We start from the raw sequence: 8,051 nt of genomic DNA, 5'->3' as shown, positions 1-8,051 counted from the left end.
CTCTGTCACAAACAACTCCACATTTGGCTAAGGCTGAGAATCTGGCTTGCTTCCATGTATGTGGACCTATCTGCATTGCCCACGTGCTGCATGCTGGGGTTGGCTACCCAGAGGCTATTTAAGCTGTGGGCTGGCTTTCCCCAGGGTCCGATGATTGTTCAAGGTTCCTGAATAAACTGCATTGAAAAAATAAAAAAAAAAAATTAAAAAAAAAGAATAAAACACCAGTAGATGATTGGGAATGAGCAGGAAGAAGAAACCTACAGATGGGCAGTCAAGAGAGACATCTCTAGAGAGGCAGCATTAAAGCCAAGACCTCAAGAAAGAAGCTTGTTATGAAAAACACCAGGAAGAAAAGTGATTTTTTTTTCCCCAGGAAGGGTAATAAAATGATAAACATTTCCATGGTAACTTTGAATGTCCCTAGCATTTCTCTATGCATTGTTCCACATCACCCCCCACTGGCAAAGCTTCAGAAATAGCCCCCATTAAGGTCCTTTTCTGCACCCTGTGTCTAGTTACTTGTTCTCATCCCCCTCCATTATTCTGCGAGGAGGTTGGTTAATCATTGCAGGTCATCAGCAAATGCTGGCATAAAGGTCAACAGACTCTGAGAGAAAGTGAATCTTCCAATTAGTTAAACATTAGTGGCGAGTGATGCCTACGGCCAGGGTGAAGAGGATCAAGGTTCATCAACCATCACTCACAGAGCAGCTCCTTGCTCCTCTGGAGAAGGCCACACTTGGCCTGTCTAATGAGCCTTGAAACCTTGAGCAAACACATTCTGAGTCCACAGCAGAGGCAAGCAGAGGGCAACCAGGAAAAGAGCATTAAACACTCTGACTGGACACAGGCCTTTCTCTGCTGTGGAGTAGCCCCACGTGCTGGATAGACTTCATTGTCAACCTGACTTAGTCTAGAACCACTTGGGAGAAGGACCTCTGAGGATGTCTGTGAGGATTATTATTTTTTATGTTATTTTACATGGACGGACCCATTCACTGTGAGTGGCACCATTCCCTCGGCTTGTGCTCACACTGAAAAAGAGTAGAGAAAGAGTGTGAGCATGCGTACCTTAACTCTCTGCTTTTGGCCATGGGTGTGAATGTGGCTGACAGCTTCAGGTTCCTGCCTCCTTAATGTCCCTGCAGTGATGTTCTTTCACTTGGAAGTGTGAGCTGAATGAATCCTTTCTCTGCAAATTGCCTTGTGACAGGGGTGTGGTCAAGAGTGAAAGGAGAATCTACTAAAACATACTTTGTTTGAAAATGCCACAGTGAGACCTAACAGTTTGGATGGTATTTTTTTATTTGATACATTTTTTAATTACTTCATCAGGGTATTTTATCACAGCACCAGGAAAGGAAACTAGGAAAGCCCATGAACCTGGCAAGCCATCAGCGAGATATGCAGTCAGGATGAGCCTCCCTCTCCATTCTTTATCCATGTAATTCCCAAGTTACTCCTCTTCCACTCCATATTGGCCATCGAGAGTCAGAGTGTCAGTGTGACTGTAGATGCTGTCATTACACACAGAACACTAATTGCTGACCTGTCACGTCAACCTCTGGATCCCTCTCAGCACAAATCTGGAACCATAAAACCAAATGAACTTTCTTCCATAAGTTGCTCCTCGTCATGATTTTTATCACAGTGACAAAAATAAAAAGAATAATAAAAAAAAACCTACACCATTCATCCTCCTTCTCTTTTTAATACCTCCTTCCCTGATTCCTACCCTCAAAGCATTGCCTCTCTCCCTCCATGCAGCCCTTTTATAGCCCAGCCCTCCTTCTTCCTGCTAACACTTTTGTTGACTATCAAATGGACCGCAGAGCTCAAGATTCTAAGAGCCAAAATAAGACCTTTGTGCCTCTCAAAGTCATACACATACACACATGCACGCACACACACACACACACACACACACACACACACACACTGACTTTCACACTCTTCTGCTCCTTCCTTCATCTCTAGTAAGTTTTTTCAGTTGTAGAAGGAGAAATCAAACTCACCTTGCATCTACAACAAACCGGCTGGCAATGTCCACTGCAGTCAGCTGATTCTTCTCATTCCACTTGGATTTTAACTACACTTCTTGCTCAGTGGTGCACTCTTGGGAAGAAAGGACCACACCTTCGAAACCTGAAACTTCTAGAAAGGTGTCTACACCAATATTCAACAGTGTTTGTTTAACTGTATGATTCTGTTTACAGAATTACGCATAATATGTAACTAATGATTTAATTTTCTCTCTTGGCTTTACTTTTTGAGAACATACTAATATTCCCAAAGACTTTCAAGAGAGTCTATTCAGCTTGATCTTCTCATGTTCACACTGTATTAAAAACATGCATACACACACACACACACACACACACACACACACACACACACCAGTTCTCCAAGCCCTAAAGTTAATCAAGGACTGGCTTTAGAGGACTACTTTATGTTAAAGTGCTCTAACTTGAGCTTGTATAAAGAATCACTAAAGGCTCCTGGAGACAGAGATGTTAGGGTCCCACTCTCAGAAGTCCTGGCTCCAGCAATCTGGAATTAGTTCCAACAAGGTCTCAGGCTTACTGACACTTCTGGTCCAGGGACCACAGCCTGAGGATCACTATCCCGAGGTTTTGAGAGCTTGTAAGACACATGGGCTTACATTCTAATACTGCCAGAATCAGGATTTCTGGTGCTTGAGTCTTCAATCCAGCTCTTAATCCTGAATCAACCAGCTACAAGCCCATATTTTCATTAAACGGATACTGTAAGAAGGAACTCTGTAAGATGCTTTCATACACCTCTCAATCACCCCTCCACACCCTGAAAACAGCCCATCATTCTCAATCCACAAATAAGAACAAGACAGGACTGAGAGACAAATTGTTCTGATTTATAAAATGACTCAATCGGGGCCTGTTAGATCGCTCCATGGGTGAAAGTACAGATGACCTGAGCCCACATGGTGGAAAGAAAGAGAAGGTTACCATAAGTATCCTCTGGTCTGGTCCACAACCATGTGATACATGCGTGCCCACAAACATTATATACAAATATGTATGAATGTATGTGTATATTCATGCATGTATATATAGTATATGTAATATATCATATGCCGATATCATACATATGTAATATATCATGGATATGTGATATATATACATATGCATATATAAGTATGTATCACAACTGACCAAATGCATAGAACCACTGATGATCATGGAGGTGTCCATCCCCAGATGACACATCCACAACAAAACCCCTATTCTTGAGGGTAAGGAACCATTTAGGAAAACAAGATTAAAAGATCGTAAGACCCAGAGAACCAGAATGTCTGCTTCAAAATAGTGTCTTCTATAAATAACGGGGAAGCTGCACCCATGAAGTCTCAACTATATGACCTGAATAATGACACCACCAATTGCTACGAAGACAACGAGAGGGGAAATCTCACAAGCCCCCACCTCTACATGAAGAATGCAAGCAGTTAATGACTACGGAGAGCCAGGGTATCAACCTTTTCCATGGTTAATCCCCTAACTGCTTATCCAAAACTGAGTGTTCAGTTCTAACAACACATACATACAAGCAACACTTGAATGGACTCAGCAGGCTGCATTTATGTATGCATTATTTTTTTATAAATACAGAAAATATGACTCAACGAAAAGAGGCCATGAATTTGAGAGAGAGCAAGGGGTATAAAGTCATGTTGGAAGAAGGGGAGGAAGTTGGAAGATTATGTAGCTGCAGGTCACATATGTGAAAAGTTCAAGTTAGATTATAGCTATCAAAAAAATAAAAATGACTATTGCTCATAAATTAAAGTATTTTATCATAAAAAAATCACATACCTTACCATTTTAACAGTTTTTTTCTTCTTTCTAATCTTTATTGCCTTTATTAATACTAAACAGTTAATCTAGGTCCATATATTATGTCCTCAGACAGCAGATAGGTTTGTTACAATGAGCTATGGTGTTCCACTCCTTCCAGACTGTGTGAGGCTGTGCAAAGTGTCCGTGTCTCAAGGAGAAGGTTCTACTGTGGGTAATACTCAAACTATGCACAAAACAGGAATCCAAATTCTAATCAGCAAATGTTTTTAAAAGCTTGTATTTGTATATTTGATATGCACCCTAATTAGACCAGAGCATATTTAATTAAGTGTGTCAGCCCCAGTGGAAGCCACGGAGTTCAGTTCTAATAAAGCTGATACAGGTATCCGCTTCTCAAACTCCTTTTGTTTAATGCCTCAACCATGTTAAGTCAATCTGTGACATATGGGCAGTTCTCCCACCGTGGATTTACCATTTGGGTGTTGCTCTCTGAGAATTAATGCAATCAAACTCGTGCCAGTGTTAATTATTTTTCTCTGAGAAACAAATCCCAGAATTTAGTGATGATAACCAGCTGTGATGCACTGTTGACAGGGCAACAATACAGTAGACTTACGCTGTCTGCCACTGCCCCGGGTGGATGGGGCGAGGCTGTGGTACTCTGGGGCTGACCCAAGCTCTTCCTGGATATAGACACTGGCGATGTTCTTGGCACTTGCCAGCCCTCCACCCCTTGCCCTCCATCCCTGCCCCCACCCCACCAACCACACACACTTTAGGAGCACCTAGCTTGTGGTTTGCAGTGTCACTTCTAGAAGTCTGGCTTGTTGCTAGACAACCAAATGCCCAGGAGGGTGTGTTCAATGGTATTTATTACACCCATATGTACCTTAACTACATTTTCAGGTCCTGCTTTTAGAATACAGTTCACAGAGACAGGGTCTTCACCTCTGTTCCTCTGCAATGCTCTTTCCAATGGTTCAAGTATGCTTTTCCCCACTGTGGCTTACAGTGATCAATGGCTCCTCCCATGATGTTGGCTTCAGTGTCATTCCTCTCTGACCATTTTACTAAAAACAGTTCTTGTCATATTGAGTTGTTTCTCAAGTCTTTATTTTACTCATAATACATGTTCATAATTGACTAGTTTGTGATAATAAACTCAACCAAATAAACATATTCTCTTAATGAAAGCTCCATGAGATAGGGTGACATAGCCTTAACTAGTGGAGCACCCTCAGTTTCTAGTCCCTGCTGAGGGAGAAAATAGGAGCTAAGTCAACAGTCACATTCTGAAACAGATACTAAAATCTCAGAGAGATGACCATGGAATTATTTTTTTCTTTCCTGAGTCTTTGCTGCTTCTAAGATAGAACAGCGTTTATGGTTTGAATAAGAAATGCCTCCCATTAGCTCATGTGTTTGTACACTTGGTCTCCAGCTGGTGGTGCTGTTTAGGGAGGGTATGTTATAGAACCCTTAGGAGATGGAGCCTTGCTGGAGGAAGTACTCCACTAGAGGGGCAAACTGTGAGGTTTTATAGCCAGTACCCCTACTTTCCTTCCCACCTTTCCCTCCTGTGTGTCTCTGAAATGTGATTTCGCTGCTTCCTGACTGCTACGCCTTCCTCACCATGATGGACAGGATCTCCTCTGCAACTGTAAGTTAAAGTAAACCCCTTTCTCCTTTAAGCTGTTTTTGACTTTGGTGTTTTATCATAGCAACAGAAAAGTAACTAGGATAACATCAAATAACTACAGTTAGTGCTTTGGAGCATTTTCTGCTAGTCAACCACAGAACAAAGGCAAAGTCAACAGTCAGACACAACATGTAGTTGCTCTTAGCTAAATGGTGAAAAGGATCCAAATGTAGAATGAGAAAACTGGGTCTTGAATTATGGTGGTGAAGCCTCAAGCAGTCCCTGCTCTCTCTATGTTTTCATTTTCTTATCTATGATGACCACAGTCATCACCAAGCTGATCTGAAAACATAATTGGTCAACCAGTGGTCTTTAAGCTTAGTATAGTGGCTCATACTTGTGATCCCAGCATGCAGTAGGCTGAGGCAGGAGGATCATCATGAGTTCCATGCCAGCTTTAGCTATATAGTTAAACACTGTCTCAAATGCCAACAATACAATAAGGTCATAAAATCTGAACTGGAGGAAAAGCATTCTCATGAGAAGAAAAGATGTTCTTCTTGGAGATAATTATCTGCACATAGCAATAAGCAAATACCCAGTTGAGTTGTCAAGCTGTAGCTCAGGACCACATGGTCCTATGGAATGTGGGTTGGTAGAACTGGTTCTCAATGGTAGGTCCTACTGAGGTTGTATCAGCATAACTTAATGGAAATGGAGCGCTGCTTAAAGAAAGTTCTTCTGTCCTGGTCATTTTTATGAAATAAAAAGAAAATGGAACTAAACTGTGTTCAAACTGAGCTTCATATCTGGCATAGTCAGTAGAATCTAGAAGGACAGGTGGCAAGGGGATTTGGAGGCCAACCACTTCTTTAAAGTTCTATAGAGCCTCTTTGTGTTGGAAATACTGAGTCTCATAAAGGATGCCTATAGGTTGGATATACTATACTGGGAACATGTCTTACTCCTAGCAAATGTATAACCTTAGAGTGGGGTTTGCTCAAGCTACACAGCCAGTGTAAGGGCGTGCTTGGAGAAAGGTAGATGAGAATAGCTAACAGTGGAAACCTGAGGTTGTTTGGGGACCAGACGAGATCCTGGAACAGTGAGAAGAGTAGAAACTATACCAAAACCTTCCTGGCTCAGATAAACAAAACCTAGTCATGACTGAGGTCTAAGGACACAGAGAAGCTTAGGAGTACTGGTCCACTTCCCAGTGGCACTTCTCTTCTCTAGTATTTAGTTTGTTTTAGAGACAAAGTCTGACTATGTAGCCCCTAATGGCCTGGGACTTGCTACATAGACTAGATTGGTTTCAAACTCATAGAGATCCACCTGCCTCTGCCTACTGAGTGCCAGAGTTAAAGTTAGGTGCCACCATACCCAGCTTCTTCAATGTGGTGAGGACTCAGTGGTTCTCAACCTGTGGGTTGCGACAACCACTGGAATCACATATCCGATAGCTGTTTATCAGATGTTTACATTATGATTCATAACAGTAGCAAAATTACAGTTATGAAGTAGCAATGAATAAATCTTATGGTGGTGGGGGGGTATTACCACAACATAAGGAACTGTATTAAAAGGTCGAAGCATTAGGAAAGTTAAGAACCACTAGAATCTAGAGAAACAAGCACACAAAGATTCAAGGACGTTCCCTGCAGCCTGTGGATAATCCCCCCCACTTTAAAAGTTCAAAACTAGATTATTTCCACGTACTCAAATCCGTGTCCCTACTTAAAGTGGGATAGCTTTGAAATTCTGACACAGAAAGATATTTTTGTATGCTGTTGAAAAAAAAACAAAGCAGTTTACAAAACAGCACCTAATGTTATGAGTCAATTGGGTAGAAGTTAAAATTGCAAGCATAGTATATTATGTTTTTATACACGCACAAACCTGGCTGAAATATATAGTTCAAAACATTCTTGGGCATTGGGCTGTGGAGCTAGTGTGTTATTTTTCATCTATTTGTCCCTACTTTTAACAAGAAGGTAGGTGATATTTATGATCAGAAATTAAGATTCTAAATCTGCAAAGACCTTCAAGGAATCCAGATATCCCACCACCGTGGCTGTACCCATTGCCTCACCCTTCAGGCAGGAAAGGGTTGGTAGCTGCCAGGCAACAGGCTATGGGGTGAGCACACTCCGCACTTGACACGGTTTTCACAGGTCTGCATTTCCTTCCTGTCTGTATGCTCAGGGAACCAGGGTGTTCTACAGCTGTTCATGGCTCTCTGGAATTCACCACTGACAGGAAATCTCCTCAGAAACACCATGCAAGGATGAAGTGCCCATGATAAATAACCCAGTGCCTGAGGTCCAGCACAATCATGCCCTCTACATCTCATGACACTGGTGATACTGACCTGAGTGATGGAAACTGGTACCAACTTCATCACTGAGCTTTTGCCTACTTATCCACTGACAGATGGGTGTGGGATGAGGAAAAAAATTTGACTATAAGCCAAGCCCTTTACACACACACACACACACACACACACACACACACACACTCTTATACACTCATATAGACATGTGCACACGCATCATATAGAGGAATAATTC

Source organism: Meriones unguiculatus, chromosome 10 (assembly GCF_030254825.1).
Source record: "Meriones unguiculatus strain TT.TT164.6M chromosome 10, Bangor_MerUng_6.1, whole genome shotgun sequence".
Lineage (NCBI taxonomy): Eukaryota > Metazoa > Chordata > Mammalia > Rodentia > Muridae > Meriones > Meriones unguiculatus.
Note: the sequence above shows the minus strand (reverse complement) of the source record.